The sequence below is a fragment of the Cupressus sempervirens genome, chromosome 1 (genome assembly GCF_028749045.1).
Source record: "Cupressus sempervirens isolate cs-2001-9-10 chromosome 1, ASM2874904v1, whole genome shotgun sequence".
Classification (NCBI taxonomy): domain Eukaryota; kingdom Viridiplantae; phylum Streptophyta; class Pinopsida; order Cupressales; family Cupressaceae; genus Cupressus; species Cupressus sempervirens.
In genome coordinates this window covers 196,940,747-196,962,309 of record NC_143118.1, presented here as the reverse complement: position 1 = coordinate 196,962,309, position 21,563 = coordinate 196,940,747, and the positions used below count along the sequence as shown (strand labels likewise).

The 21,563-nt window shown below is 32.4% G+C and overlaps 1 long non-coding RNA gene and 2 pseudogenes across 1 annotated transcript; 2 read left to right on the top strand and 1 right to left on the bottom strand.

The window, feature by feature from the left end:
• Window positions 1-1,207: 1,207 nt before the first annotated feature.
• On the top strand, window positions 1,208-2,339 carry LOC149576789 (pyruvate decarboxylase 2 pseudogene; annotated as a pseudogene).
• A 5,987-nt stretch (window positions 2,340-8,326) lies between these two features.
• Window positions 8,327-20,207, bottom strand: LOC149576787 (uncharacterized). The gene is made up of 3 exons (XR_016362681.1): window positions 19,945-20,207; window positions 19,450-19,523; window positions 8,327-8,362 (listed from the first exon to the last, which is right to left on the bottom strand). It is a non-coding gene; the product is annotated as an uncharacterized LOC149576787 (long non-coding RNA).
• LOC149576788 (chlorophyll synthase, chloroplastic pseudogene) lies at window positions 12,031-13,166 on the top strand (annotated as a pseudogene).
• Window positions 20,208-21,563: the final 1,356 nt, after the last annotated feature.

Below are 21,563 nucleotides of genomic sequence, written 5' to 3'. Positions count from 1 at the left end.
GATTGTCATTCCACCAATGCATGCCCTTCTATATGGGCTTGAGGAGGAGTTAATCATCAAATCATACAAATCATTCAATGAACAAGTAAGAAGGGATATATTGGAGCCACAATTTCACAGGTGAAGTATTTTGGTATTGGTGTTGCTGCTGATCTAACAATGATTAAATTGTGATTCTAGATGATGCAATTGTTGTTGGAAGAACCAAAAACAATATTGAAAATTGAAGTGATTACTAGAGGAATTCAATTAGTCCTAAAGAAGTTAACCAATGGTAGTAGTTGTGTTTGACAAAACAGATGATTAGTATCTAAGAGACATAATTATGAGCATGACAGTGAAGCAAGTAGGAATGAACAGTTTTAAGATTAACTGAATTAACTTATGGTGAATGATCTGTGTGGAGAAACAATATGTATTATTAATAACAATATATATAAGTAGTAAGAATTGTGCAAGAACTTTTTTATCAACAATAATGCATACAAAATCGCCCAAGAAGTATGGTTGCTCCTTGATTAAGGCTCTTAGCATTGATGTAATTAAAGTAGTGATGTATAATTAATATAAACAAATAGTTAAAGGTAGATTTAGACAAGGTTAAGCAGAGAGATAAGTATGAAGCATTATATTTGATAGAGTAATAGCATTTTCTGATACACCAACATTGGTTCATCACCATTTTTTTTTAATTTTCAGTCTTTTATTACAACTTTTTTAATTGAAAGAAGTTTCAAATGTGTAAGATGATTTTTGGGAATTAACTATTGATACTTTAGATTAGTCACTCATGAGAAGTGGATGAAGGTGTTGGGTTGTGGACTGACTGAGAAAGCAAATAATAAATGCCAATGACAGGCTAAGAATCATTCCGTGGGCTTTGGACTTGGGCTTGAAAGACTTGCAATGGTTCTATTTGATAAGTGTATTGATCTCAACTTCTTGAAGATTGACTTTTGTGATGATATACCTTCTTTAAGACTAGGGTAAGTTGTGTATCCCTTGTCTCATTTTGTTCTAACTAGACTAGAAGCACCAAAATAACTAATTTTTTGACACTCATGTAGGTTGAATTGTTTCATAATATTAGATGATGCATCTTCTGCATTTACTTATTTTTCTAATGGATCCTCCTTGATTTATTTTTTGAATGTTGTATATCATTGAAAAAGCATTCATGCACTACTAATATTGAAAAATGCACAGTTGTGACAATGGAACCAACTAAGTTCTTCATCATACCATTGGGCTTCTTGACTTTATCCAAGAGTATCAATGCTTTTAGACTGCAACTTGTGCCCAGGTAATTGTGAATAATCCGGATGATGCCAATGAACTCATTGATCATGCCATTTCTATAATTCTTATGGAGATTAAGCCAGTTTATATTAGCCTTAGCTATCATATCCCTAGAATTCCATACCATATGTTCACTCATGAGCTTGTTCCATTTTGTCTCACTCCCAGGCTAAGCAATTCAAGAAGTTTGGAAGCAATTGTGGAAACTACTATAGAGTTCCTAAATGCAGTAGTTAAGTTAGTGTTGGTTGGTGGTCCAAAGCTCATGGTTGCTAAGGAAAATGATGCATTTATGGAATTGGCAAATGCTTTAGGTTATGTTGTGCTTGCAAAGCCATATGCTAAAGGTAAGGTTTTAGAGACTCTTCCACACTACATAGGGACTTACTGGAGTGCAGTCAATATTGTATTTTGTACTAAAATAGTTGAGTCTATAGATGGTTACTTATTTGCAAGACCCATTTTCAATGATTATAGTTCAAAGGGATATTCATTTCTATTGAAGAAGGATAAAGCTATAATTGTGCAACCTAACAAGATCACTATCGTAAATGGACCTATATACTTTCGGTTGTATACTAATGAAAGACTTCTTAGAAGCCCTTGCAAAGAAGTTGAAGAGAAATACAAAAGCATTCTACAATTATTAGTGTATCTTGGTACCTCATGGTGCTCCCTTAAAAGGTGCTCAAAACGAGGCTCTTAGAGTCAATGTGTTATTCGAACACATGCAGGCCATGCTATTGAATGAGACAACTATCATTGCAGAAACTAGTGACTCTTGGTGTACTTTCCAAAAGCTTAAAATCCCAGAGACTTGTGGTTATAATCTCCAAATGTAGTATGGATCAATTGTTTGGTTTGTTGGAGATACACTAGGATATGCTCAAGCCACTCTAGATAAGCGATTCGTTGCCTGCATTGGTGATAGAAGCTTTCAGGTAACAGCCTAGGATATTCCCACCATGGTTCAAGAAAAACTACACATTGATCTCAATTTCTTAAGAATCATAGTGAATCTGAAGATAACCTCGAGATAAAGGTGTTGGGTAGAAGATTATCCTAGATAATACATTGAGAAATCTCTACATTCACATGCTGAAGCAAGATATTCTAAACCCTTTCAAACCAAGTGTAGTCACAAGAACCCAAACTATGGATGGAAACGTTAAAAAAATAAAAAGTTGAAGCTGAATCTTTTTATAGGAAGGGTGCATCTTGTAAGGAATGACCATGAAATGTAACTTAAAACAAGGGAACTCAAAAGCAAAGAGCATGGTGTCTCCCTTGTAAGGGAAAGACATGCAAGTTGGTAGGAGAGAGACCCATAAATTGAACTCCTACGTAAGTATAATAAATGAAACCTAGAAAGAGCATCCTTAGAGGTGTTGAAGACTACGAATTTAGTTTTATCTAGGTTGGTGAAGATTATGAAACTCAGAAAGGGCATCAAATTGTCCTTGCAAACTGTCAGCAGAATTCGATAGGAGGAACACATTATCAGCAAAGAGTAAATACCAATCAGAAAATGGTAAAGAAGCCAATCATCATCTGCAGGGGTACCTTGTCTAAGAAAATTATCATAATCATCAATATAGATACCAAAGAGTGTTGGTGGGAGAGGGAAACCCTACTTAAATTCAACGTAGTCTAGACAAACTCAAAAAGATAACAAGGATGAAGGAAACTCCAACTAACTTCCTTTTAGAGCTGAATGTTGGTGGTAATAAGAGTATCAGAAAAACCTAAGTTTCATAGTTGCTAGGACAAAGATATCATGGGATTTATTAAATGGATTTCCTCAATTCCATAAAGAAATATAAGACTTTAAAAGATCAATGATGAGACTTCTCAATGAAAATAAACTTGACATTAATGTAAGATATTGGCTATAATGGATAGATCTAATTATTTGCATGCAATTACCAAAAGATATGCTGAAACACATTGTGCCATAAATCAATATCATATATTTGACTCCATTTTCTCAGAGAAGGAAACATAAGAATTGATGATAACAAAATGTCAAAGAAGAAATGGTCGAGGTGAAGGTATCAAGCATGCACTCTGAACTTATTTTAAATGTACCCAATTTTATCAACTCAATATCAGGAAAAAGACAATATCTGACCTTTGACACGGGGAGATTTACAAAGCTCACCAAGGAAATCTACAATGCGTATAGAGGAGATTGAGTTACAAGTGTCCAAGTACATGGCTGCTGCTTGAGAATGACATGCAATGTGGGAAGTAGCATGTAAGTATATCTGCATTCAATGCATTTGTACCACAAATATTAGCAACAACAGTACAGGTAAAGATTTGATAATAATTTCAACCGCTTAAAATTTAAATTCTAAAATTAGCTGAAGAATCAATGTAGGTAAGGGTATCTGACAAAGAATAAACAATTATTTCATAACCAAGCCCAAGATGAAAACAGGTTTGCCATAAAAAACATAAACAATTTGGAGACCTATCTAATATAGTGAAAGAATATTCAAAATAAAGTACATGATGTTAGCATTATCTGGTTTAAGTGCAATATACAATAAAAGGTGCAAATCACACTTGGATTTACCAGATGCTGAAGGGCCAAGTAGCTCTGTGAGGGTGCCTTCAAGTAATCCACCTCTAAGAAGTGAATCCACCCTACCATTCCATGCATCAAAATAGGACAAGAATTTTTCATTGAACTCATTAAATTGTAAAGCATTAATAGAAAGAAAAGGCAGTATTGCATTCCAGCAAGAGGATTTCGAAGGTGAAAATATTATTCAAACATTAGGAAAAAAAACATAAGCTCCAAAGTGAAATACCCTTCACAACAAATTTAGAACATGTTTTTTTTTTGTATATCGTCGACTAATTGAGTTCTAGTTAACCATTGGGCATGTTGCTTATCAGCAAAAGATAAAATTTCTGCAATAGCCTAAAAAGCCATAAATATTAATAGTTAGCATGATAAAAAATCATAGCTTCTGTTGATATGTGTTTCATCAATCAAATCATGCCATTATTTAAGAATACAGAATTACAGTAGTTGTTAGGACAAAACTAAATAGCTCTTGGAACCCTGAGTCATTGATTTCTTCAAAAATGGACCACTAATGGATCAATCTAATCCCTGGTACAAGTCACTGCTACACTGTACATTTAATATTTCAAAAATTAACAGTAGTTCAAGGTCTATGCACATTGTTCTCTCTAGCTCAAATCAAAATATCATTTTGAAAAGTGCCAATGATGTTGAAAATAACCTGCTTCAATACTTCAGAGCTGCCCTGATGCTCTGCAATTGCTGCCAATGTATAAAGATAATGGAATAAAAAATCCTCAATGGAAAAATGCAAAACATGAGTCAATAACACACTTCACAAATCACACATTAATCATATTATGTGTAAAAATAGAACCTAACATCAACCATCCACTTGTATATTCTAAGAAAAATTACAAAATCCAAATCGGAGTTCAATATCCTCAGTGTTGGGCATCAGGCTAAATGCTTCTCATAAGTCGATGATTAATTTAAAGAGAAGCCATAATGATGCATTGATCTGCAGTATATTTACCAGCATCGGATTTCTGCAAGACCTATTTGACAAGACAAAAGGTCCTATTTTCAGCTTTAACTTAATATACTTTTGACTGAGTTTAGAGGAATTTTTAAGGTTGCTTAATATCACTAACTTTGATTTAATAAAATATAATTTTTAGTGTGGAAATTATGTCTTTGATGTAATGCCTTATTCTTAATATTTCAGGCCAACTGTCACATGAGGGACGTTGGTTACTATGAAAGAAGTTTGCCAAAAGTCCCAATAGGGATTGTGTCAAGAATAACAGAAGTTTATAAAAACTAACACTTTTGTGGAAGGTGGCATACTTGTAGATGAGCAAATAATCCCTTACATGGTGATGGTAGTGTAATTGAATTTAAGAATAACAGAAGTTTATAAAAACTAACACTTTTGTGGAAGGTGGCATAATTGTAGATGAGCAAATAATCCCTTACATGGTGATGGTAGTGTAATTGAATTTAAGCGTGTGTGTGTGTGAGAAAAATAGCCATAATGTCAGCAACCACATTTGATTTTTCCTGTAGAAGAAAGAAAGAATAACAATGAAAATCAAACTGAGTTATTTAAATAAAGCATTTCATTAATCCAAAAATTAATATTGTTTCATCTTAGACATTATATAATAACAAAGAGATGATATAGCTTCAAAGAGAAGTTAACAAATTTGAGATCGACTCCATATGCATTTTTTAGTCTTTGATTGAGAGCCAAAACCAAAACCCAAAATGTCATTATTAGAAGGAATGATACCTCCTTATAATAATCATATTTTATAATATATTTTACTGCAAGGGAAATTTATAGGAAATGAAATCACAATTCTATGAAGCGTATACAATTTAGTAAGCCTCTTCAATATTTGTTTTTAAATTAACAAGACTGCAAATTAATTGATAATCAAGATGCACACATGAAACATGATTCATCTCTAATTCTCTCTCCCTCTTGAATCTCTATCAAGTTCACTCCCCATGTTTTTTATTCAAATATCTTGAAATATTGTATCAATTCCAGAAATTGGTGAGAGGAGAACTCAAATGTCTGTACATGTGGCTATTGCTGTGTGGATCTCTTAAAATATGAACCTTAGATCATTTGCTGGTTAATGTCCATAGACTATTGTAACAGCATGAGGCATGTCCCCTATTCTTGGAATATGCATCTCAATCATATTGTATCACTTGAAGGAGTTATTGAAGCTTGGTGGGCATCATTATGTTTTGGCAATGGGGTTGTTCCAAAAACTATTCACAATACCTTTTGTTGGGTGTCTATATATGTTTGGTGGACATTCATTTACTGCAATCTCCATACTGGTACTGGATTGGGGAAATCTCCACTAACTCTAAAATAACAAGCTTATTTTTCTACCAATGGATGTTCACCATTTTCCTGAACAGGGAATACTTTCACTATGATTGCATCTAAATACCTTGAAACATATCACTACAAGTACATGTAGGTCTTCTGTAGATGAATGATGGTGATACAAGCTTCCAGTAACCTCTTAAATCTTCATTTCATCCTCATTTAAAGCCTCCAATCTGATACAAAAGATAGAAGACACCAACTGCATCACCCAATGTTGATGAAAAATCCAGAGAATAGTGATTACTAGTCTTAGTCAATGGAGTTGTTTATCATCATGGCTGGAAACTTTATTTCAACCTCATGTACTAATAATTGTAGCTTCAGTCTTTGAGACTCAATCTAGGATTCTTCATACTTATAATTGCACTGGTGATTGATATCATTCAAAGATTATTGAAATAAGCATTTGTGATTCTAAAATCTGGAACAACTCTTCTTTCTTCATTATTTCCAGCACTCTTGAACATTTTTTGACTGTTCAAAAGTCTGATAATTAGAGGTGTTGTGACTGGAGATTACAATGTGAACTCCTTTAAGTAATTGGGATGTGCTTCATTCCATCACCGTGGACTCAGTGTTTGAAAATATGCATATGTGGAAACTAAAAATGTGCATTATTCTTTGAATAAATGAAAGATCTAAAAATATTGTCCCAAGCAAGAAGAAAATAAGGTGTCTTTAAAAGTAATGAAGTAGGGGAATGGTGAGTTAAATTTGTGTATCCATGTGTATTAAGATATTCCAAGTGTGCTGGATGCAAGGGCACACATGGTTTATGTTATTTTATTCACTATTTCATAGGATATGGGCAACTTTCATAGTGGGGAAACAAATGGGTTACTGACTTTAATTTCATTAGAATGAATATTGCTGAAGGTGTTAAAGGGTTTAATATTCTGAAGTGGTAAACATCATTTAGTATTGTGGGGAGATATGAAAACCCAAGGTAAAGGATTGAATTAGTTAAAGTTTGTAGTCACATGAGATGTCAATGTGTGAGGAAGTTGCAAGTTATAAATCTGTGTTGTCTTAACTAGTATAAAACATCATCAAATTCATGAATATGATCAGAGAAGTGTAATATCGAATAAGAATTGAAAGGTGTTAAATTGAGTAGGCTTTATAGGGTACAAAGGAAGTTTCATGCAACTAGAGGTCATGAAGGCTATGAATGGAGTCATTAAGTGTCGTGAGGACATTCAGCGAGTGTTAAGGTTATAATTGGTGAATGAGATGTGATCAACAAGTTAGTGTGATTGTGTGTCAGTATGTGGAGTATTGTGGAAGGGAGAGTTGGCTGAAGAGAATCTTAACCTTGTATTGTTCCAAGTTTGTGAGTCTAAATAGTGTCTTTGAAGACGATATGATGTGAGAATTTGTACCTTATCAAGATATTGAAGAGTTTATCCTTAATGAAGATCATTCATGTGAGGGTCCACTATGCTCTGCATTAGAATGACACAAATAGCACAAGCTTTCATAGTAGTTTGAAGTTATCAGTTATAGACAGTTTCTCAGTTTTGTCAGACATCTTACTTGCCTAACTATTGTTAGTTAGAAGAAGAGTTAAAAATTGTTAGAAAAACTCTAAATTCCATCATGTACAATGTCATTCTAAGTGGGTGTTATGTGTTTTTCCATTGCCAATATAGATTATTGTGAGCATTGTATCTTCTCATTCTTCTTATGATGGGTCAATTGTAGCTTATATGGAAAGCAGTATCAAATATAGTAGGATACAGTTATTGATTAACGGATACTTGATATTATCTTTATCATATATGGGAGCCTTATAGACAACAAGCACCCTATTTCTATTTGGGAACCAGTTAAATATATAATACCAATAGAAGGCAAAATGGTCACACAAAAAGTAGAAACAATTTCAAATTTTAGTATGTGAAAATTTTAAAAACATTGAGAGATAAAAGCATTCCTAAAACTCCTTTGCCTCTATGCACAAACACTTGTAATAAAACTAATACCTTACACCAAAAAATAAATTAGGTTTAAAGAGGAGAATAAATTGTTTAGGATAAGTAGAAGCTTAGTTCTACCTGTCTTAATGTTGTTGTTGCTTGTTCGTTTGCAGTTTCATATGTTTTAGCCTGAAAAAATAGCAATCCAATTGTGAGTTTACTCAAATAATCTTCTACATTCAAGTTTTACATATTAGAAATCCCAATACCCTCAATATATCTACTTTCTCAATCACAAATAAAATTCTATCAATACAATTTTAGCACATTGTCTTCCTTCTTATAGCATTAACATATTGATATATATAAACATTGCATATACAAGATTATTAATGGAAAATTTTATGTGAGATCATAATATTTATGAATCCATGTCCAAACTTTCATATGCTGGCACGAAACTATAGAAACAATCATTTCCATCTGAAAATGCTAATGCTTGATGTTGAGATTCTCCATTAAGAAATGCATAAAGGATTGATGATAATATAATAGCACAGATCCATGCACAGATCCATCTTATAGTGCACCTGGAATATGGACAGAGAAGCATTCAAACATTACTGGTACCAGTCCTTATAATTTCACATCTGCTTGTTTGTGAAACATGCATAAATATTTGACCAATCCTCAAGCCTTCAACAAAAAATTGACTTTTGCTTCCATATTTATATTACAGTTTGATTGTGTCATTGACTAGAATATTTTAGAAATAGCTTTTATTGTGTCATTTTTCCAGAGCTATAAAATTGATAATATGAATCAAGTTATGTTCAACGATTAAATATTTAAAGGGAAGTTCAATATAATCATTACATTTAACTTAAAAAGTGGTTTTAACACTTAATTGTAAAGAGTAATTTTAAATATTTTGAAGAGAAATCTTAATCGAAGGGCCTTCTTTGAAAAGGTTTGAAATATAATGCCTGGCTTCATTTTGCATTTTGTCTTAGAGCAATTGAGGTCAAATTCATTACCTAGGACAAAAGCTTTTGGCTGTTTACACTCTTGAAGGATGAAGCCCTCTTGGACTTCACTGTTGGAATTAAGAATGAAAAAACTAATTTCCTTCTAGGGAATCCTCACATATTCATTGCATTGGAGCTAATTTTGAAGACTTTGTGTCAGATTTCCATCTAGGCAAGCTGATTTTCAAGTAACTACAAAGGATGTCATAGCTGGTTTAAGCATTTACTACTGCTTGGAGTGGCATCAATCATCTACATTTTAATATCTCATTGAGGAGGTCACAGTTGTTATAGGGATAGTTTAGGGTGATTTGCAGCTCACAACATTGTAGGCAAGAAGGGACAACATTAAGAATAAGTACAGATGTTAAGAAGGGTCAACAAGTTGTTGTTTATTGCCAATTTTGCACAGAATGGGATAGTTTTTTTTATCAGGAGCTAACTTGCACCATCTTTGAAGGCCAAGCCAAAGGTTAAATAATCTACCTCTTGGGATTACCAGTACCATATCGCCAAAGAAGTTAGAATTATTGCCACTATCTTACAATGGAAAGAGTGCAAGGACACTTGAAGACTAATAAGGGATTTTAACAAGTTCATGGTTTGCTCTCATATCAAGATTTGGTTATAAGGAGTATAAGAAAATGAATTCATGACTAGATAAGGATGATTGCAGACTTGCCTTTATCCAAAATTAAAGGTAAACTTCCATATTAGGGAGTTGTCTCTTTCTACCAGTTGGATCTGATCATTGCCATCACACACCTGTTATTTAATAAGTTTTTATCCACTCATATTATCACTCCTCCAAAACTGGTTAGCGCTTGTACCAAAATAATATTTGGTAGTTTGATGTTTTTATTGAGATTTATATGTTCAAACCAGTGCTAATTAATCACTAATCAGCCATATTTTTTATGTAATGCATATTACATTCCTTCCTTGTGAATCTTTTATTTGAGTGACTATTATAGCAATTTCATATTCAATGTGATGAAAAATGGTTATATGACTTTTCAGTTATTTGGTTCATAAATTATGACAACGAATGGCTAAATTTTACTATTGCATTTTTCTAATAAAAAATTATTATATGATTTGAATTTCATGTGGAATATTTGGAAAGAGATAATAGATGAAATAGGCCAACCAACAAAGTTTGGTTCAAAGGAGGTTTAATGGTGGTTGTAAGGATTTATATTCAGTTTCTAGTGATAGAATATGCCCATATATATTGTCTATTCCTGAAAATATGGAAGATTGGTCAATGTAACAAGTCTAATCTCAATAAGAGATTCTTTTCTATTCTTTTCATTATTCTGCCAGCATATTTCAGTCTGATTGCAGACACTTTTCACATCACAAACTTAAGTAAATTGGCCAAAAACCTACTTTATTTCATGGATGTGTAAATCCACTTCAGTTTGGGTTTTGAATCACTTGATTCCATTAAATATTGGAAAAGTTATTCAATTTTTTTGTGCTGGCTGTCCAAACTATTACTCTGTCCAGATTTTGAACGTCTAATTTTTGTATTTTTCATGGTAGGAATGATCTGTATCTGGTGAGCCATCTAATTTGGATGATATATTAATAAATATTCTTCACTTTGGTTTTTATGGCTCGTGATTTCATGCATTATTGACAAAGATATAAGACTTTTTCCGCAGACTATCAAAACCCTCATCTAGGGTACGTAGGGCGCAATAAAAAATATAGTTTCTTCTATATTTCAGATATGCTAAGTCCCTAGATTTGGTATAGTGATGGGGCACAATATAATGTATCACCATTTGAGATTTCAGGTTTCCCTGCAGCAAGAGGAACAAGATTGGATTGAAGAATGTTGACTGTAACTATCTCTGAAATAGCAAAACAGCGACAAGAGACCATAAGTGGATTTTTTCATACATTGTAAAAGGATATCAGGTATGATGTTTGTCACAAGGTCATGGGAGAATCCCAAGGAAGGAACATAAATAGAGGATTTTTTGTATTATATATATAGGGATTGAAGAAAAAGTTGCAAAGATGTTGTGAGTTCTGATTTTCTAAGCATTTCCAGAGTTTTCAGTCTGAAATATTAATGTTTGAGGGACCAAATGGACTTGAAAAAATATGAGATTTTTGGATATGGTAGGTATTTAAGTTACTCAAAACTTTCATTCTTTCCAGTAAAATTATTTTTGACTTTTAGAGGGACAACCGAATGGATTTCTAAAAACTGTCCCAGAAGGTCTGAATTTAGGACAGTCAATAAAGTTTTGATTGTGTAGGTTGATTCAAGGGGATGAAAGGCTGTTCAATGATTAAAATGAAATTGGTAATTTCCATGGATTCGATGGATATGTCTCTAATGAGTTGGGGTGTCGAATAAAAGCTTACGTAAAGGAAAGGTGTTGATGAATGGACAAGGGGAGAACACCTTAGTTGCAGATTTGGGACAGAGAGTTATTGGGCACTTGGGGAGAATCTTTGGTTCTTGTTTAAATTTGACAAGTCACTCCTCATCATATTGGAGCAGGGTATCCATGAATTCAAATGAAAAGATCAGTAGAGTTGTCACTATCACAAGGTACCTCATCTGTTGTAACAGTCAAACACACGACATCAGTATTTGTGATTAAAAGCAGTTATTCAAGTGGCATGTACTTCACATTGAGGTTTTAAGTTTTTTTTTTTTTTTGTAATTCATTTGAAATAATATTAACTTTTTCAATTAAATAGTTTATTAATTTGATTGTAGACAACCAACTTTAAAAATAATATGCTGTGACACAATCCTCTAATCAAACTTACAGTAGAGTATCTTCGTCATTGTTTACTGCCATGGCTGCTCTCATCCATGGTGACATTTATTCTATTGATTTGAATGATTTCAACTATAAGTGTAGGACAATACTGTTATTCAAAGATACCCACTCATCTTTTCTGTTCAAAGGCGAACATTTGATTTCAAAGTCAGAGCAGCAGAAACAAACACCAATGAAGTCACATGTAGAAGCCCAGATAAGGCACTGGGCACAAATGCAGGATCATCTAACATCAATAATCTTCTTATAATGAAAGTTGAAATACAAGAAGCGGGTAAGTGGAAGATTCACTTACAACTTACAAAGCTAATTACAAGCACCAAATGATCTAGGGAGTAGTCTGTGGTGCTGCTACCTCTGGTAAATTCCACTAAATTGTTGAAGAATTAGCAAAGTCATTAAGTTGGATGACCCTTTCAAGGCCCTTTCTTACTGGTTATACATAGACCTTAAATTATTGGCATGATAGAAAACTAGAAACAATCAGTAAACCTTACCGACTGATCCCCTCAGAAGCAATTTCTGAGAATGAAGTTATAACCCAAATTCGGGTACTACTTCTGGGAGGCCTGGGCTTAGCAGTTGTTTTAGATATATGTGCAGGGCATAATTTTACAACTTTTTAAATATTTTTTTGGTGGCTCTTTTCTCTCATATACATACTCTTCACCACCTCTAAAGATCAAGTAGAATGGTTGGATATTTAACAATTTCGCCCTAGGTTCAAGCTACATATGTTTACCTTGTTGGGTTGGTCAAGCATTTGTTGGAACACTTAAACCTGACATAATAGTGCTAATTATTTTGTACAGTATAGCAAGATTGGGTATAGCTATTGTAAACTATTTCAAGAGTATTAAAGAAGATCAAGCTATGGGATTGCACTCACTTCCAGTTTCATTTGGAGTTGAAACTGAAAAGTGGATTTGTGCAGAGGCAATTGACATCAGCCAACTGTCATTTGTAGGTTGTCTTTTTGCAACAGGGAAAATATATTATGCCCTGGCCCTTCTTCTGGTTGCTTCACAAGTTATACTACAATTCTAATACCTACTTAAGGACCCTATTAAATACAATGTGAAGTATCAAGCTAGTGCACAACCATTTCTTGTTCTGGGTATGCTTACCATAGCCCTGGCAATGAGGTATTGATATGGGGGCTATTGTCTTTCAATTGGAGGGTCGCGTTCCTTAAAATATAAATGCTAATCCATCTTGTTTGTTTTCCATTTTTGGACTATGTTCAAGGATATCTGGCTGTGAAATTGGGCTAATGGTTTATTCCTTTAGCTTTTTTGTTTTGTTTCGTTTATAAATTTATAGAAAAAATTGGGGATTTCAACTAAGGATGACAAGGCATCTCTATGTTTCTGTTAATTTTGAGATTTTAAAAACCATGGGAGTGCAAGCCTATGGTCACAACCCTAAGAATCTGAAAAGGAAATCGAAACCTTAAAGGACCAAATGGGCTAGTGACAGACGTTGATATAATCATAGCCATCATTGGGCCAAGGCAATAGGGTTTTGACTTGTTGATAGTGGTGATAAAAGGGAAAATTTGACAAGGTTTAAAGCTCCTCATAATTACCAAGGTCTAAAGTTTGTTAATGATATCTAAATCATGCAAGAAATTTCATATTTATGAAGGGAGCAAAGTAAATGCAAACTACCACATTAAAGACAAACTGTCGCAAAAAACTTGAGTGTTGTTACAGAGGCCATATCTCAAAAGTTCACCAGGGGATGTGGCTTGATTTTGGATATGTTGTTAAGGGTAAAGTTGTCTACTGATTCAATGGTGTGATTGAAGAGTTCGAATACCATTCAAAAGTTAGAGACCTCTGTGTACAGGTCTATCAAAGAGGACAGCAAGAATGTATGTTTTGATGATTTGTTGCTAGAGTTGTGTTTGATGGATCAAATAGGCTTTTAAGAATTGGAATCTTGATAAGGTTTAGTAAACCTTATGTAGGGAAAAGGTGTTGATGAATGGAAAACACCTTACTAGCAGAACTGGGAGAGAAAGTCCTTGAAGAGTTTTGGGTTTGTGTGGATGCTCTGCATCAATAATCTTTTTGACAATACTTAGTAAATGACATGAGACTTATTCTAAACAAATAAACAAACAAGACATCACTAAATTTCCCATTTAGGATGGTAACCATAACTGTAGCTTCAACATTAAAACAAAATTGTTTGCTAGCTGAAATTTGTTGTTGGTGTGGTCAAGTACCAAAGACTCAAAAGACATCTTTGTGTAGTGTCAATTAAAAGTGCCCTTTTTATCTATATTTATATGAACATATCCCAGTACCTTAGCCCAGAATCAAAGCATATGCACAAAATGAATTTTCTCATAAGCACTAACGAAATAATGAACTTTATCCATGGTACCATTTAAATTTGAATTCAAGGATAAAGATAGGCCAAAGAACTAAAGTCATTTAAAGTCTGGCTGGAAATTTGAATTGTAATAAACTGTAACTATAGGCAACAAAAGTTGTAAGAAAGTGCTTAAGAATGTTATTGTTTGTCATGCCCAAACCCCGAGGGCAAAAACACACAAATTTTATAAGATTGAATTTTCGTTATTAAAATGTTATCAACATAAATCACGTTATTTTATTAACTACACAACAAGATATGAAAGTTATTTAAATAACATCCTAAAAGAGTTCGGGTTAAGATTAATCTGAAAATATCTAATCAAATAAAATCTACATTTAAGCTTGATTTAAATAGCCAATTAACCTTAAAAAATAAAACTACTTAATACTCAAAATTTAAATTTTATTATCAATGTAAGACTAACTTAGAAACTATATTAATTTAACTATCATCACAACTTACAAAATTCTAACTCATAAAATTTAAAACTAACTTAATAGTAAACAATCCTGACTAAATATATATATTAAAATTTAAAACAATTAACCTAAAACAAATAACAATTAAACAACACAATGAATAACTAATCTTGACAAAACAAAATGAAAATCGAAATAATTTAAATTAAATACTTACTAACTCATAACGTTGACTAAATTTAACTAATCATTAAATTAGCACTTTCAAAAATAATTAAACCACTAAATTAATTAAAACTATACTAACTAAGTTTAAACTTAATCAAATTTAAACTAAAACTAAATTCTAACATTACTAACTACCGATACTTTTTAACACATACTAATTCTTATAAGGAATTCTATTAAATCACTAATAAAATTTAAAACTAACAATTTAACATAGGCTAACTAGGACATAACTAATCTAACAAAATAAACTAATATACTAAGAATTACCCAAACAAAATAAATTAAATAAACTAAACTAACATACTAAAACATAACTAAACTAACTTAACTCTAATCTACTTTCTAAAACACATTACTATAATCTAACCTTAACCTACTAACTTACTAAACAACTACCTATTAACATAGACTCTACTAAGCCCCTAACTCCATCTTAACCTTCCCTACACCCCCTACACATCCTACACCTCATGCCAAGTGGACGTGACAGGGGGGGCCCTCTTCCCAATGGGTCGTGCGCTGCCCAAAGGCCTGCACCCGCAAACCTGTCCCCTTCCCATTGACTATGCATGGGATCACGTAGAGGGGAAGGATGGGGATTAAAGTGGGGGGGAAACATAAAGTTTTTTTTTTTTTTTTTTTTTTTTTAACTTTTCAATCAAGCCCATTTCAAATGCTAAGACCTGCGCCCAAGGTGGATGTGACCGATGACGTCACCTATGATGATGATAATTGACTTTCAAACATTTTTTTTTTAATTCCTCCTTTTATACTGACGGCTAAGCAAGGAGATAAGGCATTTAAGTTATAAAGTTTTATGGGTAAGAAAAGATATTTAGTTTATATTAATTTTAAATTATGCTATACACAATTTCTATTATCATTATTATTTTAATTTTAATTTACAAGATTTTACAAATTGTTAAAAAGAAGATATTTTAAAGAATATTCTCTGTAATGAAAGGGGCATTTAAGTTGCTTCCCTGTACAAATTCCAGAGACTATATGGCTCTTGGATACAACTTTTTTTTTTTGAAATTTATCTAAGTATAAAAATTTATATATATATATATATATATATATATATATATATATATATTAAGGTGAATAATTTTCTAAGTATAAAATTTTAAAGTGATATATTACCAAGAGGGGATTAAATTTTTCTTTCAAAGCAAATCTATAAGAACTTGTTACAACTTAATATACCAAGATTTTGGATTATCCGTTTTAATCAATAATGCAAGGATTGCTTGATTTAAATATTCATGCAAACTGAATCTACATCCATGATCATAATTTTCATTTTCAACATAAGGGAAAACTTGAAAATTTTACCAAATTGAACATCATAAATTCCATCCTATTTGTGATATGCATCCATCTAAACTAAAATTACGATTAAAACACAAGATAACCAATTATACTTAAACACCAATTTTATTGGTAAACCTGATTCAAGGGCTCAGCCGGGAAAGAATCAGCAAGAAAACCCGGCTTCGTTGCCAATCCAACAAGGTTTGAAATACCAATGTACATAGGATATCAATCCCAAATTTCAAAAATTTAATCAAATTTTCTTCATGACCCTAATCAAGGGATTTATAATGTTTTCTGCAACTCATTTCTAGAACCATGGAGGGAACAAAATCTGATCAAGTGATAACAAGAGAGACCAAGAACAATTCAACCATGCATATTCACACAAGGTTTCCACTATAAGATTCACAATGAATCAACACTAGGGAAAGGTGGATTCTTCCAACCAAGAGAAGTCAAGCACAACCTAAACAGATGCCCAATCGGGGCTACAAACCAAGAACTTTTGTTCTTCCATTTCAACATACCATAATCATACAAGGTTTGTGCTGACAGGTAGGGGCCCATAACACCCTACCCTTTCTCCCTCTTCTCATCCTGAGAAAAGACTCTACACTGGTTGGAGTCCGACAAAACAGACCTTTCCCAAAATTGGTCACTTTTGCCCTCTCCAAGGGTGAGTAATACCAAAACACCCATGCAAGAAAAATCTCAAAATTGCAAACATAAACATGAAAGGAAATCATCAAAAAAATAACATGGTTTTCAAGCTTCCCAACATACCCACAAACATACAAACATTCAACAACGACAAGGTAGCATAAGCATGAACCAAGAATGAAATCTGAACAAGGGAGATGAGAATTCCAACCTTCACAAGAGGTAATGGCAATGAACAATTTGAGTAGAGTTTCCACTTCCTTCCTTCAATCTTCAAGAACTCTTCTCTAAATGTAGAGATTGGGTAACAACCCCAACTAGACCAAGAAAGGTCTCTAAATAAGCCTCAACTCAACCACCCAAAAGGATCAATAACTACTCTTACCCACTTACAAATCTAAAAACTCCTAAATCTACCCTCACTATGGTTAGACCCTAAAAGGAGGTGAGGTGAGGTGACTCAAGATAACCACTTGCAATTTTCGCACAAAGGAAAAATGAGACTTTTTGAGTGGCCTCAAAAGTCAATAAAAGGGGCTTGGGGGTTGGAAAAGACCCCTAACCCATACCCATACCCTTTGGGTATAATTATTTCAAGTTTTAAAGCCTTCGGAAAGGGTTTAGAGCCAAACAAAAGCTAGGTAAATAAATAGGACCAACTAAAAACTCTAACAAGGCAAATTAAGCACTAATTTGGATTAGAGATGACTAACCTCAATTAAGAACCAATTAACAAACTGACACTAACTTAAACCAACTTGGGTCCACAACTAACCCTAATCAACACACTGAAGAACATAAACAATTCACAAGTGTCAAGCGACACTTAAAAGAACATAGTTACGAACATTAACATTCACTGAACACAGAAATAGAATACATACATCTCACAGTACAATACTTGAATTATGAACAACAAGGTTTCCAAAATTAGCACATAGAGATCAGTTCTGTTCCTCCGTCGATTTCCTCAGCTAAAATCTCTGCACACTCATTGCACACATCAGTAGTCCCAAAAATCACATGTACATATGTATGTATGTATGTATATGTATATATATATATATATATATATATATATATATATATATATATATATATATATATATATATACGTATTAGGAATCACATAAATTAAAACATACATCAATCAGGGTTTCTTGCATCCTACTTAATTCTTAATCATTTAAAATCTCTTAAATCAAAGTATCAATCCTACTTTTACTGATTTCATCGACATACATATACATAAAGCATTAAATGATGGATATCAAATATTTGAAAATATCATCACACAGCATGAAATAATATAATATGTTCTAAGCATCAGATAATGTCTCGACATCTCGAATCATGAGTAACAAAAAGATAAAGTAACAACTAAGGCCACGAAGGGTTGGGGCGAGGCCTCACATTGTTCTCGATTTAAAAAACCATTTTCTCGGATGTTATCAAAGAAGATGCACTGAATAAGTAATATCAAATTGTTTCTAGATGCACGAACCTAATATTATGGATGTCATTGGAACTAGTCTTGTTAAATATTGTGATATTTTAAATTTTTGTGAATTGAAAAATCCTTTGCATTTGAAGATTGAAATGATGGCTTCTATGTGCAAACAATTTCTTTGTGCCTCCATTATCTCACAATATGTGTAGACCAACTTCCAAACAAGTCATTTGAAATATGTTATATTTGGATTTACTTTGCCGCTATCCAATCCCAAGGTCACAATTCGTACTATGATTATAAAGACCTCTTTTATACTTCCTAGATGAAGTATGGGGACTTTTGGGATTCCTGGCCCATAAAATACATTTTTTTGGTCCCATTATTTTATGAATATTTACAATAGGCTTATTTTCTAACCATGAAACAAAACTTTTGTTACAAATTTGATGAAATGTGATCCACCAATGGAGAGATCTATGTGAAAAAGAAAAGAGTGTTTCCTTGTCAAAAAGACGAGTTCTAGACCAAACCACCTGAGACTTATAATTTGATTGAGGCTAAACATGCCAATAGATGTAATAGGTAATGAAAGTTGCATTTGATCTTCTATTATTATTTATAATCTAAGCATTAGATTATAGTTTCTTTTGACATCTGCTTTGGAACACCCCTCCAAAGTTTGGTTAAAAAGAAAATTCCTAAGCAAGAAAAAGTAGTGAAAGACAATAAATGAACTTCTCTTTACTTTAAGATCTACAATAGCATAAGAAAAAATAACAATATTAGAAAGGCAATAAAAGCATCTCTGAAGTGTATCTCTTGAATGTCAATAAATGCATCTACTCCAACAAATGTTCATTGAAAGAACATTCAAACATGCCAAGTATTACCTGAATGATCCTATATTTTCTTCAATATTTGAAAGGTTTATTTTACTACATGAAAATTGGAGGGGTGTTCTTACCTCTTTACTACTGTAAAGCCTACATCTTTTGCATCTTCGACTCCCATACTTGCAAGACATTTTTCATCATCCTTCTAATCAGGTAAATTCAAGAGTCTTAGAAAAGTGCATGAATATCTATAAAAACATAAAGGAAGGATATTTACGATAAAAAAAATTTAAAATTATATGTATGGAAAATGTGTAATTATTGACAAGGCATATATATAGTGTATGTGATTATATGTGACATACTGGAAAGAAACCCATTAGAACACATCCTCTCTCATACCTTATTTTGGTGCAAAGGTCTAGGGTTTAATAAACCCCTCTTAAAACTTGAAAATTTCTATTTAGCTTCAGATAATAGAAGGAACTCATTACTCATGGGTTTTTAAAATGTATAATCATTTTCCAATTTTGTCGGAATCGGATATATATCCATGATCAGCAAGCACATAGGCTATTCTAAAGCTATCATCAGTGGGAAAAAAAGATGTTTAAATTTAAGTTTACCTGGCATAAGCAAGTGTGTGTGTGTGTGGAGGTTGTTTCAGAGTCATAAGTAGAGGGACCTCCATTAGTTGAAAACCTAGTTCACCAAACAAAGAGAGAAATGCAATGGTGGAGCAAGTAGGAGCATCAATCATTGATGCCCTTATTTTGAAAGTAGCCCTCCAATTTCTATTTAGATCCATAATCCATAGACATGCCACCATCAACGGATCGAGATTGAGTAGATTTTGTAGAATCACTGCTCCAAATTTCATGCCCAAGAAGACCAAAGTCATACTTTGGTTTTGTTTGTGAAATATGAAAGCAAAAGTTATTTCCTTCCCTTTCAACATTGTTTTGGAGCGGGAAAATATATTTTCACCATTTTTTTGCTTTAATTTGATAATCAAAATAGTTTTATTTTATAATTTAAGCTTAAAATAATAATAATAATAAAATATTTATGACAACATATAAATTTAAATTTTAAAATGAAAATGTTTCTATCAAAAACACAAATTGGTGATTTGAAATTTTGATTTTGTTGTTAAATAGATATATGTAAAAAAAAAGGTATAGAAAACTTTTGAAGGTTTCAAATTGTTATATAATTTTAAATATTTGAGATTAAACATTTATTTTATTTTAAGATATATCTTAAAATACCCACTTTTATAGTAGTGAAAGGGATTATATAATTGTATTTGCAAAAGAAAATATAAGAAAAAATATGAATCCAGTGCAAATTGTCCTAATTTTTTTGTTTGTAGAATAATTTTGATATCGACATTACAAATGCTCCTAAAATTTCCACAATAACCAATGGTTGTAACTAAAAAATATGAAATATAGTTTTGCCCCGTGTCTACTACAAAGAAGCAAGAAACAACTACTCAACAATAATAAATTTGACTACTAGAATACAACCACCAAGAAAGTTTATACCTAGACAAGGAAGAGATGGGAGAAAACAAGGTAGACTATCGATAAACTGAGACAAATATAAGGGAAGGGAAAGGGTGGGGCGAGGAGAGGGGGAATTAAGGGTGGTAAATATTGTTTCTATCTACTTATAGCTTGTTTGTAAGATTTGATAGGTTGCAGGTCAATATGGGGTACTTGTAATTTGAATGATGTTGAAACTTCTATGTAGTAAAATACAATATATATTACAAATAAAAAAGTATGGAGAACTAATTCTCAATTATTATTTTTTATTTTCTAATTACTTTTTATTTTTATTATAATACAAACTTCTATGTAGTAAAATACAATATATATTACAAATAAAAAAGTATGGAGAACTAATTCTCAAGAAACTTCTATGTAGTAAAATACAATATATATTACAAATAAAAAAGTATGGAGAACTAATTCTCAATTATTATTTTTTATTTTCTAATTGCTTTTTATTTTTATTATAATATATCTAAATGGTGTTTGTCAATATTTCATTTTAAAGTCATGTAAAATCCAATATTTTGGCATGAGTCAAGTGCGGATGGATTTCTCATGCAATAATCCTATTATCAAACAACCATTTTTAGTGAAATGGAACTTCTAATTTATATATTAGGCTATGATTGCTTTATCAAATGTTATTATAAATTAGTAGTAATATTTTATTCATTCATTTTTGT